Source organism: Lepidochelys olivacea, assembly GCF_965140295.1.
Source record: "Lepidochelys olivacea isolate rLepOli2 genome assembly, chromosome: 1".
NCBI lineage: Eukaryota > Metazoa > Chordata > Testudines > Cheloniidae > Lepidochelys > Lepidochelys olivacea.
The window spans coordinates 240,927,818-240,942,346 of NC_140411.1; the positions used below are offsets into that span (position 1 = coordinate 240,927,818).

The following is a 14,529-nucleotide window of genomic DNA, read 5'->3' on the forward strand; positions in this document are numbered from 1 at the left end:
TGGCCTTTTTTTCTTGTGAAGATAATCTTGAAAACAAAATGACAAACCAATCACTAGATATGAAAGAAAAGGCAGACAGGCTCCACTTCTGCAGCTAGAGTGGAGGGGGTAAAGCAGAACCTGATGGTTACACACACATTTATGTTGAGTCCTTTACATTTTGGACGAATCATCTTTCTAAAATACAAAATCCCTAGGATATCATTGCACCACTGCACAGGGCTGAGAAATGGCAACAGTTTCATTGGGAAGGGGTTGGGGAGAAGGGAATTGTTTTGCAAGCCCATAAAAAAGTGTTCATGTTGTCTACATGGCTCATAAGAGGATCTCATAGGGCAGAGTTAAGCTCACACATTCCATATATTAACTAGAATTTCCTGCTTCTGGAGGGTTTGATCCTGCACCCTTTGTAAAACTCCCATTGACTTCTGTGGGACAGGATTACGCATGAGTGCATAATTGTGTTATCTTAAGGTTGCGTTGCTGGGTTTTGTATTTAATTTCTTAGCTTTTTTTTTTTAAGTAAAAAAAATGGGGAAAAACCCCACTTCATTCTAAGACTTTCAAACACCACCAGCTCACTAAAAATTACCAAGGGACCTTCTACTGTATGTTGCATAAGCTAGAACCATTTGGCTTAGGTATATTCTGAACCCAGGTATCACTGACCCAAGCTGCCAGAACACTAAGCCACAGGGATCATTTTGATTTTAGAAATTGCATGTTAAAAGGCTAGAGTTTGGAATTTCAAACTTATCTGATATCCGGTTAGTCATCACTGTAGTATGCAGCAAAATGCATTCCCTCTGAGCAGATTGTGTGCTAATGCTATGTCAAATAAAGCAGTCATTATTATTCATAATCCTTAGGCTAAATCAGTTCCCTGAGACATCCCAATGAAGCAACCATCCCAATTCATCATGCCCCAAATAGAATACACTGAATTATATTTTACATTTATATAGCATCTTTCATCTTAGAGAAAGCTATACTCTAAGTCACATACATATACCACCATGAACTAATGCATCCTCTGTGGGTGAAGACAGCAGCTGTAGCAACTTGCATGAAACTTGGAGGGAGGAGCACAGGTTGTAGGAGACAAGAGTCGGGAGAAGGCATCAGGAACTTAGTCTGTAGGCACAATGCTTGCTGAGGTTGTAGTATCTCTAACCAGATCATTTAATAGACAGTCAGTTTAGTTTTAGAAACATGGAATCCTCTCACGTTATGACCCAGCATGCAGTACATAAAACAGTAGCAGTACACAGTATGCTGTACATCAGTGGTGGGAGAGAGGAAGTTTTCATATGACAACCGTTGGCCTAGTCTGAAGTTATTTCATAATTGCCAACTTCAAGGTCTCTTGCATCTGCCTCTGATGCATCTGGTACTGGCCACTGTCAGAGAGAAGCTGCCAGACTAGATAAACCACTGGTCTGATCCACTATGACAATTCACATGTGCCTATGGAAAAAATATCCCTTCTTCAAAAGAGTTGCTTACACATCCATTTTACACTTCCTAATGACTCATTATTCTAAACTCTGGCCTCACAATTTCAAGCAGCGGAACTTTTGAACGTTTTGTATTTTCCACAATATTTCGCACTGTAACCTACCATCTGACGTGATGAGTCATCCCTCAGCTAAAGCTTGCTTAAACCACATCTGGTGATGAGCCATTCCTGCACTAGGCTCCGGCCAATCCACAAGGCTGGAGCTGGTCTGTTGGCTTTCAGAGCAAGTATATAAGCCTCGCAGGAGAAAGAGCAACTCAGTCTGCACAGTGTCACCCCATGGCTTGGAACTCTCCCCTGCCTGATGGTGGTGACGGACACCATAGGCCTTAGCTTGCTCCAGCCCTGGCTCCCAGCCCCACTCCTGCTTTTTTCTGAACCCGCTCTTGACTCTGGCTTCTATTCCTGGCCCCGCTGCACTGCACTGACCACTAGGCCTGACTGTACGGCTCCAACTAATAGGCCTGACCCACCATGTCTCAACTGCTGACACTGTAACCATTTCATAACCTATTTCTCCTAGACTGGTAAGAACATACGGGGCCTGATCCAAAGCCCATTAAAGTCAATCGGAATCTTTCCACTGACTTCAGTGGGCTCAATCCCAAGACCATAGTACTTGCTAACAAAAGTAAAACTGTGACAGGTACCAAAGGTAGTCTGCTCCCTACATTCATTAGAAAGGGGATGAAAGTAAACATAATCTATTAAAGTTAGCAAGCTCAAGATCAAGCTCTTGTAGCTAAAGATATGAACAGTCCTCCTGTTGCTAAAAGTGATATCTGAGATGAGAGGGAAAATCTTGGAAGGATCATTAAACTGAAAACCATTACCGAAGTGTATTCACCAGTCAGGTTAACAACCCCGGGCTTGAAAGGTACTTAAAAGAGACATGAGCAGTCACCCTCAAGACTTAAGGCAACCTCTTCGGTTAAATAAGTGCTCCCCCTCAGTATCAGCTCAAGCTGGGGAAGCTAATGAGCCAACCAATGAACCAAATTTGGCAAGGAATCCTGGTCACATGCCACCTGAGGAATATTGCTCTAAGAAGAAGCGGAGATTTTGTTCCATTACAGTTTAGACAGAAGATCCTTGATACCCAGAATTTAGGTAGCCTCTCTTTTTGTTTTCAAAGCAGGTGGTCCAAGGGTGGTGAGTTTTAGTGACAGCCCAGACACGTTTTCCTTGCTTTTCTTGCTGAGTTTCCGTGTTTTCACATGATATATTAGAAACTCATTTTTTCCTGCGTTTTGTAATTAGCCTTGATTTGCTGTGGTTCTAGGAAGTAAACAGGAAACTTTCAACAATCACCACTACAGGTCGAGTAATATCTATAACAACTATTTCAGTGGTACTTTCAAAAACATATTGCATCTTCTTTACACGTTAGTTTTTTTTTAATCTGCGGGGGTTCATTCCCTCCTCTACTACTCAGATATATAAACACAATTCACACTTGCATGCATCTCCCTGCAGAAAATACTAGTATTCCTGCTACCTACACAGTAAAAAGTAATAATAAATAATAATAAGATGCTTTAGTCTTAGAATTAGGCACATGCAGTAATTATTGTATAAGTTATTATTCACCATCCACTTGCACACTATGTGTATAAAAAAATGTTTTGATTAAATGTGTTAGGGGGCTTATTCCTTCACCCACTTACTTCCCTGGTCCTTCTCGCATGAACAGAGAGCAACAATACCCGAAGTCCAAAGGTGCAAACAATTCGATGTTTATTGGGGTGAACTTCCAGCAAGCATGATTCCAGTTTCCTTCCTTAGTATCCTCCTTCCCAGCTCTGACACCACAAAGCCTTACACCTGTGTCCCTGTTCCCATTCCTACCCTTAGCCAAACATGATTCCATCTTCCTTACTCCCATTCCCTGTTCCCATTTCCCCCTTTAGCAAAACATGATTCCAATTTTCTTACCCCCATTCCCTGTTCCCATCTCACACACCCACATGCCCACCCCCACCCAGTCACTTCCTCATTGACTACAGATTATATAGTAAAACTTGAGTTCTGCTTAGCTATACCTTAACCAATCATTTTCCTGAAATTTAACTAACCAATCCTAACATATTGTAACATGATTATGTAACCAATTATATCCCACCACCTCAATTAGTTTACACCCAGCAAAATTAATTATACAGCAGACAGGAACAATCACAGAACCAGACAGAGATTATACAGACAAACAACAGCAAAGTGGGAACTATAATGACAAAACAATACAGAAGTGAGGATTTCACATCCCAGCTATTGATAAGTGGGTTCTTGCCAGACAGGATGCTATCAAACTAAGTTTCCTTTTACATTTTCTAGGCACTTCCCTTTCTCTGGAGGTGATAGGAATACAATCCTGTCCTGATAGTGCCTAACAGCCCAATAGCACCTTATTTCAATGTGACTAGTTTGGAATGTGAGGATGTGACCGTTCGCTTCCCAGCTTATGGCTGCCTCTGCTGCTTAGCCAAAGGCCTGAGCCTAAGCACAGGGCCACAAACTGTCACAGTAAGAGAAGGCCCTTACACTGGCAGACAGCGGTTTTGATTCTTTCTTTTATACCTCTATCACTAGCCAAGTGATAAGAATACACCTAAATTCTTAGAGTATAGGCCTTTACAGACAGGCCTGAATATCTATATCCTAACAAAATGTATTGAACTACAGTGCCAGCCTTAATTTAAATAGTTAGAAAAATGGGGTATTGAATTTCCAAGGATCTTTTTTTAATTAGAACCAAAATAGTTGCAAAAAAGAAGAGGTTAAAGGCAAATATGAATTCTAGGTGTTTTGGCAATGCAATAGCAAGTAACTAGAACTTTATCAGTTTATATTTAAAATTGATTACAGGGGTTTGTCTTATTTGTACTTTATTCTTTTCAGTGAAAGTACTTTGCAATAAAGTATGTGGCATCACCAGCTTTTGGGAATTGTATCATGAATCTCATAATATTTGATGTTTTTCTTAAAGCTCCAGCTCCAGGAGGCAAGTGATTATGTGATAATCTCAGCTTTCATTACATCAGGAAAGTAATACTTAGATTGTCTTGTGTAGGGTGAGACAATGTGATTACAGGCACTGTGGTTTATCCTGGCAATCATCATTTGGGTTTGGAGCAGTTGTGTTTTGTTTTAGGTGGAAATGATTGTGCCTATTAAACTATTTACAATGGGTATTCTGCTATCTTGATCACTTTTAAAGGGTTTATGAACCATTGGTGTGCACTTGGGTCACATTTTTGCTTTTGTCTGCCCTAACTGTTGCAGGCAAAAGCAAAAATGTGACCCAAGTGCACGCCAATTGTTCATAAACCCTTTTAAAGTGTTCTTATGTTCTAAATTGACCCCTTCACTAAAAATAAAGCCCATCATCCCTCCAAAAGAAAATACCCAGCAGCTGAAGCAGGTGATCAATCAGTGCAAACCAAGCACCAGGATCAGAGTTTACCAAATGCCCTAAAGTTTCAGCCTATCCCTTGCCTCTTCCCCACCCAACAGCCTGTGTGCATACCAGTGGCTATGATCCACTTCCTCAGGATACCTCCCCCGCCCTCTGCAGTCTCTCTCTCTCTCTCTCTTCCTTCCACCCAGCTTCCCTTCCTGTTTGGAACTCCTGTTCTCCTAAATCATACGGTCCTCTTTGGACCCAGCCATTGCTCCTGTCCAGCTGTGACAATTTTAAGCTGAGTGAAAATGTTTTCAAATGAGTAAAACACTGCAGACTTGAGCTATAGTTACACCAGGCCAGACATTCTGGATTACACAGTGTGAGGGTGGCTCTCTGAAGTCAATCAGCACCCGGGGGAGGCATCAGGTTGTGGGTAGTTTTCTAAGGAAAGAGGATTGCAGCTATGGACAGTAGAAGCAGCTGGTAAGGGAGGAAGGAAGATAAATCCCTCCTACTGTAGGTAAATTGCCTTGTTGACTCAAGCAAAGACAGCTGTGTGGAAGGAAGGGAGATGATTGGCAGAAAAAGGGTAAAACATTTTAAATTGAACTTTTGGGAAAGCATGAATATTGTTAGAATAAAAATCCTAAACATTGGGGTTTGTCTGATTCTTTCAGAACCCCAAGAAGTTTTTGCAACTCACCCCATCACTACTTTAGCCATTGTTAGTTTAAGATACACATACCGCCATGGGTCATCTGCAAAGCTATGGACATTTGTTTGAGGTCAGAACAGTTTCAGAGTTTCAGTTCTTGCATAACCCACTGCCAGGTGTTATCAGCAGAAACAAGAGCTGGGTTCAGATATCTAGGGGCTCCTTTTAAAATTCTAACCAATATCATCGACTCAAGCTCCCACACAGAAGCCAGGTAAATGAAATACTTTTCGGGGCACCTTAAAAACAATACTTATGGACACAAAGTGTCTGTGTATGAAGCTTTTTGAGGAGAAGAAGGGACACAATCATCTTGGGGAAAAACACAGTAAAGCTATAATAAAATCCTAATTTGTACCTGCAGCTGCATGACACACTGCTACACTTATTACCTTATTTAGGCCATAAAAATATTTTGTTTGAGGATTTTTTTAAACTTGGTTTGCTCATCTCTAATTGTACCCATATACTCTCTCTATATATAGTTTTGTTGTTGTTCTGTTTTCTATACACACACGCTAACTAAAAAAACATACCCATGGTATCTTTGGCAGTAATCCTTTAACTTAGTTTCCCCACCCCCAATATGAACATCCTATAAAGCAATGTACCTTTAATAGTCACAATTCTCCTGTTTAGTGAAATCCTAGAGTTCATGTAGGTCTGTCTCTAGCACCTAGGGGACGGGCTGCCTGGTCAGGTACTGAGGCTCCACTACCGAAGGGGATTTCAGTTTTACGGGTACTGGGTTGGGGTCCCCTCACCAGAGTTGGGTCAGCTCTGTTGCTGCCCTGTGTAGGTGCAGCAAACAGTCACCTCTGGACATTAACCTCCCTGTCGCAAAGCCACCTCTTCACAGTGTTCAGTAGAGAGAGATCAATGCTACAGAGCAAACTGGAACAGAACCCTTACCACCTGAGAAGCACTCAGGCCAGAAAATCGGAGTCCCTTTCTCTGACATGTCACGCTGGACAGATGTTTAGGTTAGGGCAAACCATCAGCCAGGGCATATTTGGTGCAGTTTTTCCTCCCCCTTTCTTCCCCAACAAGGATAATATTTCATTACCCTTTCACCCAAAACTAAAATTAATTTTAACCCAAAACTGAACATTTTTACATAACAAAATGCAAATGAGGCTCAGTTTCTTCCCCCCCCCCCCCCCCCCACCGATCGCCAGTGGATGGTAGCAGAGAGCTCCTTCCCCTATGGAGCCTCTGTCCTCCTGGCATTCTGAGGCAGCTCTGTGTTGCTCTTTCCCCTGTTCACCAATGAATAGCAGTAGCAAGCTCCCTGCCTTCTAGAGCTTTCAGACTCAGGACTTACATTTGTCAAAAGCTAATTCAGACCTTCTGAAGCCTTCTTCATTTCCTTGACTTTCACCCTCCCTGCTTCCACCCAAGCAGATATTTTCCCTTCTTTAACCACTCTCCTTCCCTTACCAGTTCCCCTGATCTGACCCAAGGCCCCAGTTCTTCCTCTTCCAGCACAATCAAGTCTACCATCCTAGACCCAGTGATTTACACACCTCTTTCAGGGTAGGGACCAGTACCAGGGTCTCCCACATCCCAGGTGAATGACCTAACCACCAAGCTATTGGCTGTTCTGAGGTACGTCTCTCATTCCTTTAGACCAAAAATTCCATCCTGGATCCTGAGAAACCTTTCCTGATGAACGTTTCCTCAAAACTGATATGTTTCTGGAAAAGGTTTCCGTTTTGACAAATCGGCATGTTCTGCCAAACACGTTTTGTCAAAAAGTTCCCAGGCACTCTACCTTTGACTTCAGGGAAGCACCAAAGATTTGTAGAAACCAATAAGCAAAGGGTACCAGATTTGCTGAGACCACTCATAGAATTTTCTAGGTATCATTAGCACAAGTGGGGGAGGTTTAGGTTGGATATTAGGAAAAACTTTTTCACTAAGAGGGTGGTGAAACACTGGAATGCGTTACCTAGGGAGGTGGTAGAATCTCCTTCCTTAGAGGTTTTTAAGGTCAGGCTTGACAAAGCCCTGGCTGGGATGATTTAACTGGGAATTGGTCCTGCTTTGAGCAGGGGGTTGGACTAGATGACCTTCTGGGGTCCCTTCCAACCCTGATATTCTATGATTCTATGATTCTAAGTGGTAGGTGAAAAATCCCAGATTGCAGTGGTGTGACATGAGTACCTGCATTATCTTATTTAGACCCTAAAAATATTTTGTTTCAGGACAGTTGTTTTAAAACAAAAGTTAGTTTGCTCATCTCTAACTGTACCCGTCTAGAAGCCTTACAAATATAAGCTCTGGTCTTATTGTACTGAAATACACATTCACTGTCAGCAAGCACAACAGAATATTTTCTGAAGAATGAAAATATTTACTTTTTTTTTAAACTGCAAAGCTTATTAGAAGTTTCATGTGTTATACAGTTGTATAGCCAGCATTTAAAATAGTGCACCGAGGCTTTTAAAATTAGACCTAGACAAAGCCAGCCCAATTCTTTGGGGGTGATCTTCTGAAAAAAATTTAATTCAGGCCCCCCTACATTCAACCCATCCTGGCCAGTGTATTCATGCTTTGCATAGGACCGGCCTCTGGGAGGGCCAGAGAGACGATCCTTTGAAGGATCCCCAAATTTAACTGACATATCTAAAGACAAGGAGATCTTTAGGCCACCACCAGCTTTCCCTGCTGTAGAAGCAGTTGATTCAGCTACTCGTACTGGCGTCCATGCATAATAGTCAGCATAAAAATGTCAGGGACAGTTCTCCAAATAATTGGGGGGAATGTTAGCTGCTAGTAATATTCACCTGTTGTAATAAACTAGCTGTGTATGTGTACTGCTGCCCTCCAATGGACAGAATTAGAACTGCAAAGATGTGTCATATGTGCTGTACTGCGGGACTGTTATAGTGGAGATTCTTATTAAGTTCAGGTTGTAGGGATCTGTGCCTTTTTTTAAACATACAGGAGGATCCAAGTTCCAAGTCTGTGGCCATGAAGTTCCAAAGAGCCACAGGGCAGAGCAAACAATCATGAAATCGAATGGGACTCTATTCTCTAGGCAAGCTAATCAAAAAGCTAGCAAAAAAAAACAGCTTCCTGGGCTACTTGTCAGGGGCTAGCGTCCAATATTCTGCTCTGGCAGCTTCAGGGCAGGGCACCATCCAGAGACAGAACTTGATGGTCTGGTGGATGACACCCTCCTGGCATAAACAAGCAGTGTACACGCACGCTCATCCTGATGGGCCCCTCCGTGGCATTACAGGAAAGCCCCAAATACTCCTCTGTCCTCCAAGAAATTGCCTGGGTGAACAGAAACACCAGCCTTTGGCTGTGGAATCTCAGAAGGCTCAGTCCTCTCTTGCATATTATCTGACGTGTGTATGAAGCCACTGGGAGACTAATCAGTCAGGTCAGGCTGGAGCTCCACCAGCACACAGATGCGTATCACCTTTTTGTCAAATGAAACAGCAGCATCGCTCAGCTCTCTCAGTTCCCAGCCAAAATCAGCAGCAGGAGGGAGAGCAGCTGGCTATTGCTGAACCCAGGCAAGACTGAAGCCTGAAGACTGAAGGTAAAGGGAAGCACTTTCCATAATCTGTGTCCTTTGCAACACTCCCATCATTAAACTAGCTTGCAGCCATGTGTACCTTTTGGACTCCACAAGGCTACTGGGTGCCCAAGTGGCCTTGTCAGCAACAAATATCCATTTCCACTGGTGACTGGCCATCCTATCAGATACAGACCAGACCAAGCATGGGTCTTCATGCAGTTGTGACCTTCACGCTCTACTACTATTTCAGAAGCTTATAAACTTGGTACAAAATGCAGGCTCCTGTTTGCTTAGCAATATAAACTACTGTGAACATATCACCCTGGTGATCTGCTCTTTGCACTGGCTGCCCACTGAATACAGAATCAAATTCAACATCTGTCCTGATATTGAAAGTCTTTGTGGGATTGGCCCTGGCTGTCAGAGCGATCACCTCTCCCACAGCAACACCAAAATTAGACTCTGGAATTCACTCCTGCACATGGTAAGTATGACTACAGGCCTTGGGATTGCAGAAATTAAATGGGATGCTCATTTAGTCAATCTAGTTTTCCCACAGTGCGTTCTTCAGACACACAATACAGATAACAAACCTTCTCACTTTCTCTCATGGGCCCCCACTCCTCCCCACACACACAAAGTTAAAAATAGCCTGTAACTATTAAGTCATATCTACTACAAGCTGGGAAAGGAGAGATTGTTTCTAGCATTTCTATTGTAGAATGCTTGGAAGGTCCTGGGATCTCAGTGTGTCGGGGCATGACTATCTAGACAGACATTTTTGTTACAGGTTCAATAAATGTAGGAAATGAAGGACTTCCCTACAAAGTCAGCGTGTTTTACTTTCAATCAAATTCTCAATATTCCATTTTTATTCCTGCCTCAATGGGAGAAGGCAAGCGGTTTTAAAAAGGAACTTAACTGCTTCTATCTAGTTTCCCCCCTTTATACAAGGCCCGGGAGAGTTTAGAACTAAAATGCTGTGTTGTCTTGGGCGGCTCACAAATAGTACTTACGCAAGCTGGGAACTGGCTCACAATTACCAGTTCTCCGTTAACTTCTGACCTATTCCTGGACGTCAGATGGGAATGATTATTAGTCTATCCGGTCTGGGGTGAATTTGATCCTGAGCACTAGGACTGAAAAAATTGAAAGTTTATTCCCTTAAAAACTTTACATACTGGATGTTTAAAATTTAACGCTCAACCCTTAAAGCTATATTCCGAGCTCAGAGATGGTAAGAAGCAACATGTTTTTGCTTTAATCCTTTCCAAAAAGACACATTCCATAAATCGTTAGCATCCTTGCCAACCACTCAGTCTCTTAGTGACTCCACCTACTGGCTTTAAAGTAATCTCCTCTAAAACCAGTGCAACAGTCCTGTGGGTTCAGTTTATATTATTTCCAGATCCGTATAGCTGCAGGCTTCTTTTTAGAGTTGCAAATGATAAGTCATGTCTTTGTTGCCAGCACGTTTTCCCCCCCTTTGTTTAAACGCTGCTCACCAATGCACGTAGTGAAAAGCAGACTACACTAGCTGCAGTGCAGCTGTACATGTGGTAGTGATAGCAGTACAGTATGTATTTTCAGAGGAAAAATCCCTTCTTAGACAAGGCAGCCCCTTAATAAATCCAGTATAAATGCTGCTGCTTAGAAGCATATTCCAGTGCAGCAACAACAACAGTAGCGATGTGTAACATCTATGCAGCACCTTTTATCTCAAAAGGATACCAAAGATGCACACAAAGGATCAGTCATGAGCCAGACTATGCAACCACACAGGAGAGTGCAGGGGCATGTGAGCCACCCCTATTGCAAGGCACAACACAGGGGAAAACAGGTGCCAGGGGCCACTCCTCTTCTTCCTGAGCAGGCGTGCAGGAGGCAGGTGGGTAGGAGTGGGGATGGGGTGGACAGCATAGCAGAAGAGGTCTGGAATGGGAAACGGGGCCCAAGTTGTGACACTATCTGTTGCAATTCAGGCCCTGCCCTTTCTCTTTCTCCTGGCACAGTGCAAGTCTAGCTCTAAGCAGTCAGTTCATCCACCGTTGAAATGCCACCACCTCACGGTGACCATGTGGTATCTAACACCGCACTCCTAACCCCCTGAAAAACCCATGGCTTCTCCTGGCTTGAACACTTGACCCGGCACTTTTAACAGGCTTTCCCTGGGAATTTGGAGAGTTGAAGTACAACTCATGGGAATCAGCACTGAAGAAAATATTCACCCAAACCTCTAGAGTGACACCACCAAGCTACCCTCAGCTCTGCTCTCATGGGACCAGTTCTGCTCATTTGCACCAGTTTTATGTAATTCTTTGGAATTCAATGAAGTAACTCCAGAAACCAGCCTTAGCTAGAGCAGAGCAATGCCACTCTAAATAGCAAGGAGACAGAACTTTTAAAAAAAAAAAACATACTTCATCTTCATTGCGGCGTTGGAGCCACATGAATATCAAACCTGTGACTGCAAAGAGGAAGGAGTGTTGGCAGCTCGGACCAGGACTCAGGGTTCTCACAGTTCTACAGCTTCTTTCAGCAGACTATGCTTGGCTCTTTCTATGAAAACACTTTGAAACACAAGCTCTGGTGCCAACCTATGGAGTCACACCCTGACTCTGCAAACAAGTACATAAGTTAAATTAATCACTCAACTATCCACTTAATTGTTTGCACAACTGGGACCTGGGGTGAATGGACCATGTGAGATCAGAATGTAAGAACGGCCATACTGGATCAGACCAAAGGTCCATCTAGCCCAGTATCCTGTCTTCCAACGGTGGCCAGTGCCAGGTGCCCCAGAAGGAATGAACAGAACAAGTAATCACCAAGTGATCCATCCCGTCACCCATTCCCAGTGTCTGGCAAACAGAAGCTAGGGACACCATCCCTGCCCAGCCTGGCTAATGGTCATTGATGGACCTATCCTCCATGAACTTAACTAGTTCTTTTTTGAACCCTGTTATAGTCTTGGCCTTCACAACGTCTTCTGGCAAAGAGTTCCACAGGCAGTGATTTGCATGCGTTCAGAAATAGCCTTGGCACTAAAATATTTAAAATCCATTTTCTGATTGCCAGAACTCTCTCACACTTGAGATGTCCCCATCCTCTCCCCCAAACTGTAATGTTAAGAGCCAGTGCTAGGACAAAAGAGATGGCACAGGATTATCAGGCAGTGCAAGAGGAAGGAATGAACCGACAGGGGTCTGGGATAAAAGCACATTAGTTAGCAGGGATAAAGTAAAGTTTCTCTCCACTCACTCCAATGAATTGACAGGATCAGCACCATGGCTGGGGTACCATGATAAATCATGTGGCATACTGTGTAAAAATTATTTTAATTAAATAGTACATATAATAAAGAAAAGTCTGGTATGTTCATTAAAACCCTGATTTAGCAGGACACAAACAAATGCATAAGAACTATGCTGAATAGGGATAACAACATTAAGGATGCACTTAAGTCTAAGCATGTGTCTCTGTGCTTTACTGAGCTGGAGCGTAAGGTGGCGGGGAGGAGGGATCTACCTTAAAAATCATATACATACACACTGCAAGGATCCATCAGGGTAGCACATTGGCAGGCAGATTATGGTAAAAGATTGAAGCTGCATAATTTTTTGCAAGGGAATTCGTGTGTGTGGAGGAGCCTTGCAAGCCTAAATTCCCCCCTCCTGGTGCCTGCAGCCAAATGCTGGAACACTTTTTGGATGAGCCTCTAGCTGGAATAAAGCTATTTCCCTTTTATTTACCTCAAAGGGTGTGTGTGACTCACTTTACTTGGCGGGGGGGACTTGCCTTGGTTACTTCCTGAATGTTTATCTAAAACTCTAGTTATGTGATTAAAATAACCATTTTATAATTCCCAAAACAGAAGGGGCCCAAATTCTGGTCTCTCTGGTGTAAATCCAGAAATAACGGAGCTCAGAACCTTACCCAGGCTATACATTTGTCTATGTACATTTTCACTGGCTGTGCCTCAGCTTGCCCTGGCTAATAGATACTCGGCTGAGAGTTCAATAGCTCTCCTCCTGTATGAAAGCTACTTGAAAAATGACTAAACCTGGGTTAACAGCAAAAATAGGAAGGACAGTGTTATAGTTAAGTAGGCTGTGATGGGCCCTTGCCAATTGGGTTGGACTCCCACTTCTGCTACAGCAGAGATTTCTGTGCACCCTTGCAGAATTCATTTACACATACAGAAAATGGGGAAGTGCATCTTTCTTTTCTCCCTCCCTTTGTCTGAGTTTTCTATTTAGATTATAAGCTCCTTGGCTTGACACTGTGTCTTACTGTGTGTAAGTTTAGCATGTGGCACATAAGTCTTGATGGGCAATTGCAGCTGACCTGCTCCCAGAGGTTTCTGTTCTCCTCCCAATGTGAAGATCAGCAAATCTGAGGAACTGTTTTCTTTAGATGGCGAAAGGATTTCTACTTGTAGTAATATTTCCATGCAGTTGCATGTTCAGCCACTAGCTGTTTTAGAAGCTCTAAAGAGGGCATGATCTCCTGATTACAGACAAAAGAAGGAAGCCAGCTTGTTTTGTTCAAAGCTTGTTGCTCTTCTTTCTAGCAAATGGGCTAAGAAGAGCTGTGGCTTCAGATATTAGGAGTTAAAATGAACAAGAAAATCCTTATGTAACAAAGCTGATAAATGTGCCATAAATGTTATGTTTCCTACATGCAACGAGCAAAAACATGTATTTCATTGTAGAGGAAATAATTTAGATTAAAGGAAACAAAGAAGGAACAAATGTAAACTCTTCATGAGAGAGGAAGCAAAATCCACCCCCTTGCATTCCCCCCACAGCCCTGACTCCTAGCAGGCAGGCAGGAGTATACAGTACATACCTAGCACACAACAAAACGAGAGATACACACATCACAGAAAAACTGAAGAGTCGTTTCCTGCTCAGTGTCATGCAAGTAGCCCCAATGGAAGTAGGGCATGAAAAGACTCCCAGTGACTTTGGATTAGGCTACGAATGAGCTGGGTTTAACCCTTAAGCTCTTTACTGCCTCAGATGCCAAAGACAAGAAGAAAAATCCCCCACTGCAGCACTGAATGCTACAGTTCATACTTTTTAAAAGGTAAATTCACGGCCAACCCCATAAAGCAAATGGCTACACTGAAACTTAATGACAGTTTGCTTTACCTAAGCTCCAATACACCACACTACATTTTGGTCCTATCTTGCAGTTTAGCTTGTGTTTCAGCTGCTCCCTAACGATGTGATCTGACCTGAAATACTACCGCCAAGCTACTGTTACTATTGCCCGTGTCATTTGAAAGCAGCAGAGCTGGACATGAACACTCACTACTTTCTTTATTTAACTAGCTTTTTCAAATATGTTTT

General features: G+C 42.9%; 1 protein-coding gene across 1 annotated transcript in view; it reads right to left on the reverse strand.

Annotated features, from left to right (window-relative positions):
- Nucleotides 1-14,529, reverse strand: part of BPGM (bisphosphoglycerate mutase) — a 110,438-nt gene that overhangs the window by 24,954 nt on the left and 70,955 nt on the right. The gene's annotated exons all lie outside the window — the stretch shown is intronic.